Source organism: Bos indicus, chromosome 17, assembly GCF_029378745.1.
Source record: "Bos indicus isolate NIAB-ARS_2022 breed Sahiwal x Tharparkar chromosome 17, NIAB-ARS_B.indTharparkar_mat_pri_1.0, whole genome shotgun sequence".
In the NCBI taxonomy this organism is placed as follows: domain Eukaryota; kingdom Metazoa; phylum Chordata; class Mammalia; order Artiodactyla; family Bovidae; genus Bos; species Bos indicus.
Genome location: NC_091776.1, coordinates 14,256,151 through 14,272,812, shown reverse-complemented (window position 1 = coordinate 14,272,812; position 16,662 = coordinate 14,256,151). Strand labels below are relative to the sequence as shown.

At 41.8% G+C, this 16,662-nt stretch overlaps 1 protein-coding gene and 1 long non-coding RNA gene across 2 annotated transcripts in view; one reads left to right on the top strand and one right to left on the bottom strand.

Annotated features, from left to right (window-relative positions):
• The window catches only part of LOC109571540 (FRAS1-related extracellular matrix protein 3-like), a 53,906-nt gene that overhangs the window by 25,041 nt on the left and 12,203 nt on the right, over positions 1-16,662 (top strand). Inside the window, 1 exon segment of the mRNA XM_070769057.1 lies at positions 3,645-3,710. The gene's annotated coding sequence lies outside the window, so the exon portion shown is untranslated.
• LOC139176689 (uncharacterized) overlaps positions 9,613-16,662 on the bottom strand; it is a 48,450-nt gene continuing 41,400 nt past the window's right edge. The window contains exon 3 of the long non-coding RNA XR_011561092.1: positions 9,613-11,216. This is a non-coding gene — a long non-coding RNA (uncharacterized lncRNA). The remainder of the gene's footprint in view (positions 11,217-16,662) is intronic.

Genomic DNA, 16,662 nt, shown 5'->3' with positions numbered 1-16,662 from the left:
GGGTTGCCATTTCCTTCTCCAGGGGTTCATCCCGCCCCAGGGATCAAACCCACATCTCCTGCACTGGCAGGTAGATTCTTTGCGCCTGAGCCACCAGGATCCCAGCCCAGTCTGGTGGATGGATTTTTTATTGTGAGTGGGTTGGTAAGGTGGTGAAGTTACCCATTGCTGGATGAGAGGTATGCTGTTCAATTACAAGCCTAGCCAGCCTTGAAACAATGTAATCAAATACTTTAAAAAACAAGTCTGTGTGAAAGAATGTTTTGCTTTATGGCATTTTCATGAGTTTAACTTTTAAATTAGAGTCATTAATGAAGGTGATGGTGGGTCTATGTTCCTTATTTTTCAAAAAGTTTTCCCCCAAATTATAATTTCCTCCTTCACCTGACAAAAAATTACAAGCAACAAGTATGAACCCTGAATCCATGGCGCGGCCGTGGGGGCGCCGTTATTTTCCATTTTGTGGTCCATTACTGAGATGTGATACAGGGGAAAAAAAAAGAAAGAAATAAAGAACTCTTATTGGCTGAGGGATTGTGTGGTTTGGACAGAAATGGAAATCAGTTCATTAAAATAAAAAGTAACATAGGTGCATTATGAAGTAGTATCAAATTAGCATTATTTTTGGCCTCTTCCTGAGAGTGTTAAGATTAAAAGTTCTTCTCAAATACAGCGTTTATGTGTCAGAAATACTAGTGCCCATAACCTAAATAAGGAGCAGGTAATTATTTGAAATGTGTTTAGCCCCCTCAGACGTGGTTGTAATTTGAGTTTACAGAGTCTCAAGAATCAACTGAGCCCTCTAGGAATTAGAGGAGGGATTCAGGAATTTCTTAGATATTAGTGTGGCTAAAAAATTCACTCATTCATGTTATGAAAATATCTGAACAAACTTTTTGCCTGACCCTGCACTAGGGGATAAAGTGTGTAATGGTTAAAGCACAGATATGAAAGTTTCAAACCTGGCTTCACATCTGAAAGCCAGGGAGAATTAAGGCAAGTTACTTTCCCTCCCTCAGCCTGTGTTCTTATCTGAGAAATACAGGAAATATTGGTACCTGCCTAGTGCTGTCAACGAGTAGTCACCTAAGGACTAAATAAAATCATTACCGTAATGTCCTTACTCCAGCGTCTGGTGGTAGTGAAGAGGTATTTAGCTATGCTAACAATTATAACCTAGGAAACAAACCTGGGTATAGGATGGTGACTTCTGAGAAGTGAAGGAGAAGGGGGAAATTCCAGGAAACAGAAGACTAGCAGAGTTATCTTCCTGGAGAAGGAAATGGGAGCCCACTCCAGTATTCTGGCCTAGAGAATCCCATGGACAGAGAAGCCTGGCTAGCTACAGTCCATAGTGTTGCAAAGAGTCGGACTCGACTGAAGCGACTTAGCACCCACGCTGGTGGCACTAGTGGTAAAGAATCCTCATGCCAAAGCAAGAGACCTGAGAGACACGGGTTTGATCCCTGGGTCGGGAAGATTCCCCTGGATGAGGGCATGGGAACCCACTCCAGGATCCTTGCCTGGAAAGTCCCATGGACAGAGGAGCCTAGTGGGCTTCAGTCCGTACGGTTGCAGAGTTGAACACAACTGAAGGGATTTAGGATGCACGCACAGAGTTACTCGAATTTTTGTAAATAGCAAAGAATAAAGACAGTTAGCTTGAGGAAAAGGAAATACATGCCAGAAATATGACATAATATTTAAATATATCCAAATATATGTAAAGGTTTCACACAGAGGAGACCAGAGGTATTCATGGTGTGGTTCCAGAGGGCAGAGTGGGGTTACTGTCCCGAAGTAGACATGTTACCCATTTGGGGAAGCGGAGGGACACGATTTTGGAAAGGACTCCTGGAAAAGAAAGAAATTCATGCTACAAACGCTCAGGCAGAGTGAGTTAAAGCCTTAATGAGACTTCATGAGGTCAGCAAGTTTAAGTGACTCCACAGACTGCCTTGGTATCCAGTGCCAAGGCTGTCATCAGCTTTGCATTTTTGGAATCCTCCAAAGAAACTCTCTTGATGTGACTACTTTAGAAAATAAAAGGAAAGTATTGGAAATGATTGCCACCACCCTTACTCATTAGATGAAGAGAACATGAAAAGTGTGAGGAAATGAGGGGAAAAAGAGTTTGTTTGCTTTCTCCAGTAATCTAAAGGATAAAGCCAGTATTTCTAAGTGTATCAGAGATCATCCTCCTGTGGAGAGTAATTTTCTTTTCTATGATTTGATTCCCAATCCTTCAATTCCTTCACTCATTTGTGCCTTCAGTAATTATGCATGAGGTACCCTATACCAAGGCCACGACAGTGCCACGAATGAGCTCCTGAGTTCATGTTCAGGGCAGGTGGGGGCAGGGAGAGGGAGGGAACAGAGGCATTCAGCAGAAGAAGTATTGAAATAAAAAAGAGTGAAAAATAGCACCCAGAAATAAACTAGGGAAGGTGTTGGACATAATACAGAAGGCCAACATAGAGAAGGGTAGCAGGACCTTTTTCTCTGAGTTGGTGATGTTTCTGATGAAAGTTGAACAATGAGAAGAGGCCACACTTGCAAAATCTCGGGAGGGTGGTGGAGGTAGAAAGGAGAAGGACGAAAATTCTGAGGCAGAAGAAGGCAGAGTGTGTTCAAGGAAAAGCCAAAGCTCTGATTTGAGTATAGGGTCCTGATGCTAAACAGCACCTGGAGAGAGCTCTGGGTCCGTAGGCCTTGGTGATCTGTGTGCATCTCACTACACACGCCTGCAGGCACCCCGTTAGAATGACTCAGCAAAGAAGCAAGGCTTCTCCTTTTCCTTCAGTAATCTAGGAAGAGAACATTTCTCTCAATTTAATTGTTTCAGGACTGAGTTCTGAACTGGGATTCAGGGACCACAGCACTCTAAATTTCTTAAAAGCCAAATCTGTGTCTTCATTTTTGTCTCCCCCACTCTGCTAGGCTTACATATGTGTGTAGTCTCTCAGTTTCATCCATGTGATCCCATGGACTGTAGCATACCAGACTCCTCTGTCCATGGAATATTCCAGCCAAGAATACTGGAGTAGGTGCCATTCCCTTCTCCATGAGATCTTCCTGACCCAGGGATCGAACCCACGTCTCCTGTATTGCAGGCAGATTCTTTACCATCTGAGCCACCAGGGAAGCCTGCCAGGCATGTACTAGGCTCTCAGTTAATACTAGTTGCAGAAACAACAAATGATCAGAAATTTGTTGCAGACCAGTTTAAGTGTGGAGAACTGATTGACTCGCATGGGTCTCAGTTTCGTCCTGCCTATCAAATAAAACACAGACTAGATGGCATCAAAATCCTTTTCATCTCTAATCTTCAGCGGTGCCTCAAAGGTCAGCCTGAGATGATCCATAGGCTAGTTTCCAAATCTCTAAATCTCTAGGTTGGTGTGAAGTTGGGTTTTTAGAAAGAAATGAACACTCTCATTCTGAACCCTTGGAGAAGGATTTCTAAGATGGGGAAGGAGGCACAGTATCTCAAAATCAACTTGCACTGGTTTCAAATTGGGAAGTTGGATTTAACATCATTGTGATGAATTTCTCTGTACTTTGGTCTCTAGAGGATGACTGAAAACATCTATGAACCTATTGGGGAAGTACATTTTAGATAATTTTCCCAAATGTCTTTATAGGTTATATTTTCACAAAACCTGTTGCAGCACAGACTCCAGGGCCACCTGACACTCCTGGTTTGCCAGGTAAGTTACCAACCAAAGCAGACAGGTAATAGATTTCCAGCCATTAGTATCATATCTGTGTATTTAATAAGCACCTATCTGTGTGGTTTTTTATGATACATAAGTCAAATTAAAGCAACAACACTAAAAAGGAACATTTCAGGGTTAACTCTGGCTATTGGAATTGGGGTAATTTTTTTCTGCTTTTTAATGCTTTCTAAATTCTCTGTGAAATGAATCATAAAATATAATTAGGAAAAGGTTTAAATTTTTTCAAATTAAGCCAAACATATACAACCTCTGCTTTCTAAGCTGTGTCTGTCATTAAGCAACAGTGACAAACACTAACAGAGAAAAACCTGGACATCAGCACGCTCATTTCATGTCCTTATTTACTGCTCAAAGAAACTTGGTTGTGATGGATACGGAAACTGATTTCCGGGATCTGATAGAGAGAAGAGCAAGAACTGACAGTAGACATATGAGGTAACCCAGGGTTAATATTTTCCCATTTTCTGTTTCTTTTAATTGAAATATAGTTGATTTACAGTGTTATATAGTAGTCAAGTGTACAAGATAGTGATTCAAAATTTTTATTGATTATGCTGCATTTAGAGTTTCATGCAATATTGACTATATTCCTTGTTCTCTACAATACATTCTTTTAGCTAATTTATATTATACATAATTGTTCATACCTCTTAATCCCTTACCCCTATTTTGCCCTTCCCGGCCCCCACTCCCTACTGGTAACCACTAGTTTCTTCTCTGTATCTGGGAATCTATTTCTGTTTTGTTATAGTTATTTATGTTATTTTTTCGATTCCACATATAAGTGATATAAAATATTTGTCTTCCTCTGACTTATTTCACTAAATATAACACCTTTTAGGCCCATCCATGTTGTTGTAAATGCCAGAGTTTCATTCTCTTTTGCAGCTGAATAATATTCCTGTGTGTGTCTGTGTGTGTCTGTGTGTGTCTATTTCTGTCTGTGTGTGTTTGTGTGTGTGTGTGTCTGTGTGTGTGTATGTCTATGTGTGTCTGTGTGTCTCTGTGTGTGTGTGTGTGTGTGTGTGTATCTGTATGTGTGTCTGTGTGTGTCTGTCTCTGTGTGGGTGTGTGTGTGTGTTGTACATCTTCTCTATCCCCTCATCTGTTGATGGACTCTTCGCTTGCTTTCATACCTTGGCTATTGTAAACAATGCTGCTATGAACATTGCGGTTCATGCATTTTTTGGAGTTAGTGTTTTCTTTTCTTTGCGTATATACTGAGGAATGGAATTGCTGGATCCTATGGTAGCTCTATTTTTAATTTTTGGAGCAATTTCCATAGTATTTTCCATTATGGCTTCACCAATTTACATTCTCACCAGCATTATACAAGGATTCTGTTTTCTCTACATCCTCGCCAACTTTTGTAGATTTTTTTGATAGTCATTCTGACAGATGTGAGGTAGTATCTCACTGTGGCTATGATTTGCATTTCTCTGATGATTAGCCGTGTTGAACATCTTTTCATGTGTCTGCTGGCCATATATACATCTTCTTTGGAAAAGGCCCATTTTCTGTTTTATTGTAGGACTTGTTTCTCCTGTGATACAGTAACTCACCCACAAGTCCCCAGTTGCCACACTGTACTTGCTAAGAGTCGTGGGACAGTGGCAGCATATAGAATCTTACGAAGGAATTCATGGAGAGACTTCTACCACACCTTGGGAGTTGGGCAATGTTCTGACCATGTCTGTCTCAGAAAAGCAAATGACTCCAAATATACTAAAAGCCCCAAGCCACAAAACACTATACATTCTTTTCTTGGTTCCCAAGCACCATACCAACCTCCAGTACATAGTGAAGGAGAGTTCCGACCTCAGTGTGTCTAGAGCCTTGTCTTCCTTGATATTTTGATCAGACTCTTCTTTCCTCATTTAATGGTCTTAATACCCTTGATGAAAGCCAGTTACCACAGATATAGGAGTTAATTTCTAGACTCTCAATTCTATTCCATTGATTCTTAGGGCAGCACCATACTGTTTTGACTACCATTGCTTTGTAGTAAGTTTTGAAATGATGCAAGGTAAGTCATCCAGCTCTGTACTTTTTCAAGATGATTTTGGCTATTTGGGGTCCCTACAAGTTCCATATAATTTTAAGACCAATTTTTCTATTTTTGTAAACCTTTATATAAGTATATCTGTGTATACTTAATTCATTTAACTAGCCAGTAACTCTGCATGATTGACAATTATTATCCTCATTTTGTAAATTATGAACCAAAAGTATAGAGTATAAGTCTGCTGCCCAAGGTCTCAGCTAATAACTAGTGAAATTAGTTTGAAACCAGGCATTCAGGCTCTAGAGTCTGTGCATTTAATCCACACATTAAACTGCTTATTCATCATCCACATTGATGTTCTGAGCTTGGCCCTATCTTATTCTTTTTTCCTTTTTAACTTTTTTTTTTTCTTTTTGGTTGCACCATTTGGCATGTGGGATCCTAATTCTTAGGCCAAGGGTCAAACTCAGACCTCCAGCATTGAAAGTGAAGAGTCTTAACCTGTGAACTGTCAGGGAAGTCCTGGCTCTTCCATACTCTTGCAACATTGTCACTTAATGTTCTACTCATGCTTTCAGTAAAGTGAAGCCTGTATAAAGGCTCTTAGTCTGTCTTCTCCTTTTGGTACAGCTGCTGCTGCTGCTAAGTCACTTTAGTCGTGTCCGACTCTGTGCAACCCCATAGACAGCAGCCTACCAGGCTCCCCTGTCCCTGGGATTCTCCAGGCAAGACCACTGGAGTGGGTTGCCATTTCCTTCTCCAATGTATGAAAGTGAAACGTGAAAGTGAAGTTGCTTGGTCATGTCCGACTCTTAGTGACCCCATGGACTGCAGCCTACCAGACTCCTCTGTCCATGGGATTTTCCAGGCAAGAGTACTGGAGTGGGGTGCCATTGGTACAGCTAATGAACCCTAATTTTATGACTATGATGGTAACCTTTTGCTCATTTTTATCTGGGCTAAGTGATCTTTTTCTCTAGGGCTCTCCCTTTGATATTGCTACTTATTTCTCAGTCATGATGATATTTTAAAGTCAAAAGGAAAGAAAATAAATCCAGAGCACAGAAGGTGAACATAGTGCATCTTTTGAAGGCCACTGGGAAGGTGGACCAGGAAAATGGCATTGTGTCTCACCAGGAGACACAGTCTCAGTCGCTAAATCATATCCAACTCTTCTCAAGTGAATCAGGCTAATATCCGATTGCTTTATAAATCTACTCAACACAAGATAAGGGTGATGTAAGACAGGGACCCCAACCCTTGTCAGGAACTGGGCCACATAGCAGGAGTGAGCAAACTATCATCTGTATGTACAGCCACCCCCATCCCTCACATCGCTCCCTGAGCTCCACCTCCTGTCAATCAGCAGCAGCTTTAGATTCTCACAGGAGCATGGACCCTGCTGTGAACTGCACATGGAAGGTACCAGGTGTGTGCTCCTTATGAGAATCTAATGCCTGATGATCTGCGGTGCAAATGGAGACTATAATGAGTAGAGGGGTTAATCTCAGTGTAGTCACAATAGAAACAACGTGCACAATGAGTGTAATGTGGGTGATTCATCCCAAAACCCTCTTCTCCCAACGTTCGTCCATGGGAAAATTGTCTTCCATGAAACCGGTCCCTGGTGCCTGAAAGATTAGGGACTACTGATATTAGACGGAGAAGGCAATGGCACCCCACTCCAGTACTCTTGCCTGGAAAATCCCATGAATGGAGGAGCCTGTAAGGCTGCAGTCCATGGGGTCGCTGAGGGTCAGACACAACTGAGCGACTTCACTTTCACTTTTCACTTTCATGCATTGGAGAAGGAAATGGCACCCCACTTCAGTGTTTTTGCCTGGAGAATCCCAGGGACGGGGAAGACTGGTGGGCTGCCGTCTATGGGGTCGCACAGAGTCGGACACGACTGAAGTGACTTAGCAGCAGCAGCAGCAACTGATATTAGAACCTTTGAAAATGTAAGAAAAGATCCTAATGATTAGGAAAATGAAGTTTCTACATGTTTATCTAGTCTGGAGCAATATTCTTGCGGCAGGCAGTGCATTAGACTCCAATGTCTGAGTACACAGATGATTCTAATACACAGCAACAAGAGTGAGCATACTGATTTAGTTTCTGTTTTCCCATTCATTATTGTCCAGCCAGGCATGAGAAGTATCAGTGCGTGAGAACTTTCATTTTTAATTAGAATTTTTCTCATCCAGTCTAACTTCCTTAATCCCATATCTAATATGTTTAGGGAGTTTAGCTACACAAATGCCCATATCTTAAAATAAAGCTGGCATATCTAAAATACGTGAAATCTTCTTTAATTCTGAGGATTCATGGTAAAGCAAGAGTAACTGGACTAGAAGATATTTAGCAGGGAAAAAAATGATATTTCAGGTTATAAATTGTTATCAACCAGAAATATCTGTCCTTCCATAAGCTGGATATGACACTGGATATCATTCTACCTCTATGTTAAGGGACTAATCCTCCCACCCTCAGCTTCTGCACAACAGAAATTATTGGTTTTGCATCTTTTCAGTTAGCCCTGATTTATTAGAAGGGATGGCTTACTTGAGAGTTAGTTACATAACTTGGTGAGAGTTTCATCTTCTTTTAATGACACTTATTTGGTGCTCTCAACCTTTTTTATTTTGCATAGATCATGGCAGAACTTGGCAGAGAGTTCTGCAGTCAAATAGGTGGGAAATGAAACACCACCTCCACCATTTATCAGCTTTATGATCTTAGACAAGTTAAGCGATGTTTCTGATCTTTGGGTTTTTTTTCCTCTACACATAATAAATTAATACATAATAATATACTCTCAGGTAATTGTTTTGAAGAGAAAATGCCTAGAATGTAGTTAATACACAATTTGTTTGTTATGAATATTACTGTCTCAGACATGCAAATGTCTATGATTTTGGAATAATGGAGTACCTTAGGTAGCAGTCCCCAACCTTTTTGGCACAGGGAACCAGTTTCATGGACAACCAATTCCATAGACCAGGAGTGGGAGGGGTGGTTTTGGGATGATTCAATTGCATGACATTTATTGTGCACTTAATTTCTATTATTATTATTACATTAGCCCCACCTCAGATCATTAGACATTAGATCCCAGAGTTTGGGGACCCCTGCCGTTTACTCGCATTTTATAAGTGAGACATGGAGGCTTAGAAAATTCGGTGACTTACTCAGGTCTTCCACCCCTTGGTGGCAAAGCCAGGACTAGAATCCTGATCTCCTTTCTCCCTGGGGCAATGAACAGAAATATCCCTTGCTTTCTATCTGTTGAGGCTGAAGAATGCACAGTGGCTGGGATTATAGGCTGGTTTTTCTCTCTCACTGGCTGGTTCAGTAATAGTTCGGAACAGCGAGAGTGACTAGAATCTGGGCAGGACATAGACTGACAGGGCCAGGCTATGAAGTTCCGTCAGGGAAACCACTGTCCTCCGAGGCAATAACAGCTTCAAGGCAGACTTAGTGAGGAGCTGTTCTCTACCAAGCTGGGGAAGACAGAGTTGTGACCCACTGGCTGCTGGGAACTGTCCAAGCAGGCCACTCTGTAGGTGAGCAGACACTGGGTCATTGCATTTGACATCCGGTCCACTGATTGCACCAGTGGACATGCTCTCTAAGAGTCATTAACCAGAGACTTCACACAAAATTTCGAGGGCTATTCAAAACACTTAAGTGCAAATGTTATCCCATCAACTTTTTTTTTTTTAAACTTTACATAATTGTATTAGTTTTGCCAAATATCAAAATGAATCCACCACAGGTATACATGTGTTCCCCATCCTGAACCCTCCTCCCTCCTCCCTCCCCATACCATCCCTCTGGGTCGTCCCAGTGCACTAGCCCCAAGCATCCAGTATCGTGCATCGAACCTGGACTGGCATCTCGTTTTATCCTTTAGAAAGTTCAATTTTTCTAAATTGTAACTAGCTACTTTGACTTACTAAATCTCTCCAAAAAAATAAAAGTGAACAACAGCAGACAAAAGGGACATCTAACTATATTATCACAACTCGATCAGATTGATGTTGTCAACCCTTTGGTTCAAGGGCAAAACTGAGTATTTCTTTTAAAATATTGCTTCATGGCAATAGCTTTCTCCAAATATCTTTTGGAATAAGGAAGAGTCCTGTCCATTCTGTAAAAAAATAATAAGGTCTGGAAGAAAAGGCATTGAGTTGGAAGCCAGCAAATGTGAGTTTTTCCCAGTTTTACCACAAATAAGCTGTTCAGAACTTTCACAAATACATTACCGATCAGTTTTCCTGGTCATCCCAGTGCCAGAAAAGTCTAACACTTAGAAAATGTCACTTTCTGACTTGGAAACTATTGAAGGCCTTTCATAGGTGGGGTGTATCCTTGTAAGAGTTTGCTTTGCTGAGATAAGACTTCTATCAGTTGCAAGGCAGGAGGGAACCAAGCTAAAACCAACGACTGCATGAGATGACTTTATCACTTCATGACAGGAGCTCAGCAGCTAGAAATTTGGGCAGAGAGCAAAACTACAGGGTGTTGGTCCAACATTGCATTTTATATTCTTTCTAATGACATTCCATGTTAGAAAGTCAGTTGTTTGGGAGAGCTGTGTGCCTAGCAGTTAGAGCATAGTGCAGAGAGCTGGGAGACTAGATCTCCATGCCCGACTGTGTCTCTAACCCACGAGTCAACCCACCTCTCCCGCACTGTCGTGCTCCCTCCTGCAATACCCAGACATCTCAGGCTGGTAGAGTTTTTCTGAACAACTGTGAGGTCAGAGCCGTGACAATACAAGACAAAAGAGATGAATGTTCTGGAACAATTCAGATGTTATGCAAGTATGAGATGATACCACCACACAAATTTGGAATATTTAAGATTCTGGGTGGCATATTCATTCATTCATTCCTGCCTCTGAAACCTAAAATTAAGTGATTCAGTCCAAGTAACAAATACATACTTTGTGCAAAGTGCCAGAGCAAATGTCATTTTAGTATTTGGGCACTATAAAAATTTTTTTAAGCTAGGAGTTTGAGGCCTTGCTAAACCTACCCTTTTATTCCCGTTTGCACTAATTTGCCACTTGAACATGAAACTCGTGTCAGTCTGAGAGGTTTGCCATCTTTGCCTACTGGCTGCCCTCTAAGGCCCACGTAAATGCACACTGTATTCTCTTTCTTCATATTTTAGCCCATTTTAAGGTCACTTCTTCACCTTAATTCGACCTCGTCCACATTTCCGCCTAAAACTCTATCCATCCTTCAAGTTTCAGCCAGTGACTCAGTGCAAGCAGGCGAAGGGTGAGGCTTCAGAGTAAGTCTTTGGAGCCCAGTGAAGCTCAGGAACTGTGCCGTGTTGGTCCAAGACCCATGTGTTCCTTAGGTAGTGTGACACTGGACACATCTTCCATTATGCCTCGAGGTAAAAGTGCTTCTCTTGGAGACAGAGTGGAATTTTTCAGGTATAGTCTGGATATGTTCCTGAAAAAGAAGTAAAAGGGTTAAGGAAAAGACCCTCAGGTCAATATTGCTAGAGCAGAAAACAGTTTTTCTTAGAGGCTCTAACAAGAGGACATGGAAGTCTAAGAGGTATAAAGGAAGTAATACAATAAATTGGTGTGAACAAATCATCAAAATGAAGACTACGTGATTATTCTATCAATTCTAGCCCTTAGGGTATCTGGGAATTTCAAGGAACTTAGTTGTCATTTTTGTGTGTACAATGCATCCCAATGTTCACCAGCTAATATGCTAAAACATCGAAGAAATCCTGCTGACAAGATCTCAACCAGGTGGAGATCTGTGAAGTAGGAATATTATTGGAAAACAGCAGAATTCGGTCTCAGTTTTGTTCCTTACCTACTTTGTTAAACTGAGCCAATCATTTAATTTTCAAATTTATTATCTGTAAAATAAGCAAGTTAGATTAACTGTTCCAAGGGACTTGAAGGTAAAATGTAAAAGTATATTCTGAATTAATTAGGACAAAATTGAGATTGACTTTTAATCAATGAACAAGGCAAACAGGAAAAGACCCTGATGCTGGGAAAGATAGAAGGCAGAAGAAGGGGTCAGCAGAGGATGAGATGGTCGGGTGGCATCACTGACTCAATGAACATGAGTTTGAGCAAACTCCGGGAGACAGTGAAGGACAGGGAAGCCTGGAGTGCCGCAATCCATGGGGTCGCACAGAGTCTGAGCACAGAGGACAGAGACACAATTGAGCGACTGAACAACAAGTAACAGAAAGGGAAGGGCCTAGAGCAAAAGAGGGGAAAAAAGGCAGGAAAGAAATGCCTCCTGGAATCCAGCCCATAAGAGGTTCAGGCTAGACTGTTAAAATTGCTTTGCTAAAGTTCAAATTAATTTTAATGAGCTATCTCTCCCTAAGCATTTTCTTATTTGGATAGCAAAAAGTTACACAGAACTGATTATCCCTGGCGAACACCATGTTCCTCTTCTCTGACTTTGCTTAAAATGAGAGGCTTGAAAGTGCCAGTTTTTAGAGGTGTGAGATCTTACCGTCGGCTCTGTGGCATATTCTTTTTACAACTTGCTGCAATTTTCTGTCCTTGAAGGTCTTAGTCCACAGGCCTTCCCTACCAAAGGCTGTGCTGACAAGTGATAAGGACCCTCTGTAAGGAGGAGCAGCCTATTTGCAAAATGATTTATCTTGACCAGTACTGAACACAAGATGGGATCGTCTTATGAAGAGCTCAGGCCATGGTTTTTTGGCTTGTTCTTTTTTTTTTCCTACATCCTCCTTTGTGCCATAGACAATGATCTTCTCCAAATGAAAGTCTGGTTCAAACACTTCAGAAGAGGTGGCAAGAATACACGGAAGAACTATACAAAAAAATCTTCATGACCCAGATAATCACGATGATGTGATCACTGACCTAGAGCCAGACATCCTGGAATGTGAAGTCAAGTGGGCCTTAGAAAGCATCACTACGAACAAAGCTAGTGGAGGTGATAGAATTCCAGTTGAGCTATTTCAAATCCTGAAAGATGATGCTGTGAAAGTGCTGCAACTCAATATGCCAGCCAACTTGGAAAACTCAGCAGTGGCCTCAGGACTGGAAAAGGTCAGTTTTCATTCCAATCCCAAAGAAAGGCAATGCCAAAGAATGCTCAAACTATCGCACAATTGCACACATCTCACATGCTAGTAAAGTAATGCTCAAAATTCTCCAAGCCAGGCTTCAGCAATACGTGAACCATGAACTTCCTGATGTTCAAGCTGGTTTTAGAAAAGGCAGAGGAACCAGAGATCAAATTGCCAACATCCGCTGGATCATCAAAAAGGCAAGAGAGTTCCAGAAAAACATCTATTTCTGCTTTATTGACTATGCCAAAGCCTTTGACTGTGTGGATCACAATAAACTGTGGGAAATTCTTCAAGAGATGGGAATACCAGACCACCTGATCTGCCTCTTGAGAAATCTGTATGAAGGTCAGGAAGTAACAGTTAGAACTGGACATGGAACAACAGACTGGTTCCAAATAGGAAAAGGAGTACGTCAAGGCTGTATATGGTCACCCTGTTTATTTAACTTATATGCAGAGTACATCATGAGAAACGTTGGACTGGAAGAAGCACAAGCTGGAATCAAGATTGCAGGGAGAAATCTCAATAACCTCGTATATGTAGATGACACCACCCTTATGGCAGAAAGTGAAGAGGAACTCAAAAGCCTCTTGATGAAAGTGAAAGTGGAGAGTGAAAAAGTTGGCTTAAAGCTCAACATTCAGAAAACGAAGATCATGGCATCCGGTCCCATCACTTCATGGGAAATAGATGGGGAAACAGTGGAAACAGTGTCAGACTTTATTTTTCTGGGCTCCAAAATCACTGCAGACGGTGACTGCAGCCATGAAATTAAAAGACGCTTACTCCTTGGAAGGAAAGTTTTGACCAACCTAGATAGCATATTGAAAAGCAGAGACATTACTTTGCCAACAAAGGTCCATCTAGTCAAGGCTATGGTTTTTCCTGTGGTCATGTATGGCTGTGAGAGTTGGACTGTGAAGAAGGCTGAGCACCAAAGAATTGATGCTTTTGAACTGTTGTGTTGGAGAAGACTCTTGAGAGTCCCTTGGCCTGCAAGGAGATCCAACCAGTCCATTCTGAAGGAGATCAGCCCTGGGATTTCTTTGGAAGGAATGATGCTAAAGCTGAAACTCCAATACTTTGGCCACCTCATGCGAAGAGTTGACTCATTGGAAAAGACTCTGATGGTGGGAGGGATTGGGGGCAGGAGGAGAAGGGGATGACAGAGGATGAGATGGCTGGATGGCATCACTGACTCTATGGATATGAGTCTGAGTGAACTCTGGGAGTTGGTGATGGACACGGAGGTCTGGCATGCTGGGATTCATGGGGTCACAAGACTGAGCAACAGAACTGAACTGAGCCTGCTTCTCTGCATCCTGAATCCCCTCAGGGTCTACAGTCTGCAGGGGCAGCAATGGCTGAAAGCATGGTGTCTGCAACATCCTTTGTTCACTGATACGGCAGGCAATTTTTTTTCATCCACACCATCAAGGCCTATGAAAAACATCTGGATTCTAAACAATCATAGGATTTCATTTAGCTTTAACACACTATGCTAAGCACTGGGATCTTGTGGAGTTTTTAGCCTAAACCAAAGTAGGGGACGGAGAAGGCAATGGCACCCCACTCCAGTACTCTTGCCTGGAAAATCCCAAAGACAGAGGAGCTTGGTAGGCTGCAGTCCATGGGGTCGCTAAGAGTCAGACATGACTGAGCAACTTCACTTTCACTTTTCACTTTCATGCACTGGAAAAGGAAAGGCAACCCACTCCAGTGTTCTTGCCTGGAGAATCCCAGGGACGGGGCAACCTGGTGGGCTGCCATCTATGGGGTCTCACAGAGTCGGACACGACTGCAGCAACTTAGCAGCAGTAGCAGAAAGTAGGGGAGGTCAGAGAAGACCTCCCAATAAAAATGTCCTTGAACTGGGACCTGAAAAGTGGATAGCCAGCCAAGAAGGGGATGATGGGAGGATATATCAGGCAAAGAGAAGACTAGGTACAAAGGTGTGGGCTTGGAGAAGAGTGTGCTGCATTTGAGGAACCAAGAGCTGTCCAGATGCCTGGACCCCAAAGGAGAACGAAGTTGCAAGCACTGATGGGGAGGCAGGCAGGGGCTGGGGCAGGCAGGGTCTTGTAGGTGTTCATAAAGAGGAGGGGGCACCATCCCATAGACTGAGCACACCTCCCTAACTAACCACTGAAACTCTGGACTCAGACAGGCAGAAAGCCTGGGGTAGTGCAATCTTTGCACTCAGTGAAAATTCTAGATGGCTTCAGGTAAACTTTTAGCTACCCAGTTGGCACTAGTGGCAAAGAACTCGCCTGCCAATGCAAGAGACCAGAGATGCAGGTTCGATTCCTGGGTCAGGAAGATCCCCTGGAGGAGGAAATGGCAAGCCATTCCAGTATTCTTGCCTGAAGAATCCCATGGACAGAGAAGCTTGGTGGGCTACAGTCCATAGGGTTGCAAACAGTCGGACACAACTGAAGTGACTTAGCATGCATGCACTTCTTAAAAACTTTAAATTTGGTGTGGTTTTATTTTTTTGTTTTTCACTTTGGGATTTTTTTTTTCTCGTAGTTGTAAAATTGTGTGCTTGTTATTGAAACATCCAAAATATTGTGTCAGTCTGCTGTGGAGGCAGGTTTCCACTATTCTTACACTCATTCCGTGCATGCCCCTTTGCATGTGGCTTGTTTCATTCATCAGTACATTTATTTTAGGCGCTATCCAGACACTCACCTCCCTGTCTCTCCATAAGAACCTAGTCAAACAATTCGTTGCTGTATGTGAATTATATCTCAAGAAAATGAGAAGATCTTTTTAAAAAAGAAAGGAAATTGGCCAAACATTTACAACAGCTAGTATTTCACTGAATACCCACCATGTACGGAGCCCTGTTCTAGTGTGGAAGAGATTCAAAATGTGCCAGGCCTGGGATCTAGGAGCCCAGGGAAGCTTGTTTCAGAAAAGCTCACTGGTATCCACAGGGGTTATAAATGTGTGCCCTAAATGTGAGTGAATTGCACTGAACTAGAGAGACAGATCATTTTTGTTCATTAGCTATTCTATTTTGTTTTTACATGCTTTCATTGATTCCTAATGAAAATCTTTCTTTCCATGATTTTAAACTCAATAGTTGCTGAACCTCAACATTCCTATGATCTAGTTATTGTTTAAAAACACTTGGTCTTAACAGATGCACACTACTATGTGTAAAATACATAAACAACAAGGACCTGTTGTATAGCACAGGAGACTATATACAATATTTAGTAATAATTTAATGGGAAAGAACCTGAAAATATACATATATGTCTGTGTGTATGTGTGTGTGTGTATAACTGAATTCTTTTTGAATTATAGTAAATCAACTATATTTCAATTGAGAAAAGCACTTGTTCTTACATTATACTTTACACCTTTGCATCAAAATGATGAAGGATAACTTAGAGATACTAGTTATTTGTCACACCATATACCTAATTGAAACAGGAGAGTGAAAAAGTTGGCTTAAAGCTCAACATTCAGAAAACGAAGATCATGGCATCTGGTCCCATCACTTCATGGGAAATAGATGGGGAAAAATGGAAACAGTGTCAGACTTTTTTTGGGGGGCTCCAAAATCACTGCAGATGGTGATTGCAGCCACAAAATTAAAAGATGCTCACTCCTTGGAAGGAAAGTTATGACCAACCTAGATGGCATATTCAAAAGCAGAGACATTACTTTGCCAACAAAGGTCCATCTAGTCAAGGGTATGGTTGAGAGTTGGACTGTGAAGAAAGCTGAGCACTGAAGAATTGATGCTTTTGAACTGTTGTGTTGGAGAAGACTCTTGAGAGTCCCTTGGACTGCAAGGAGATC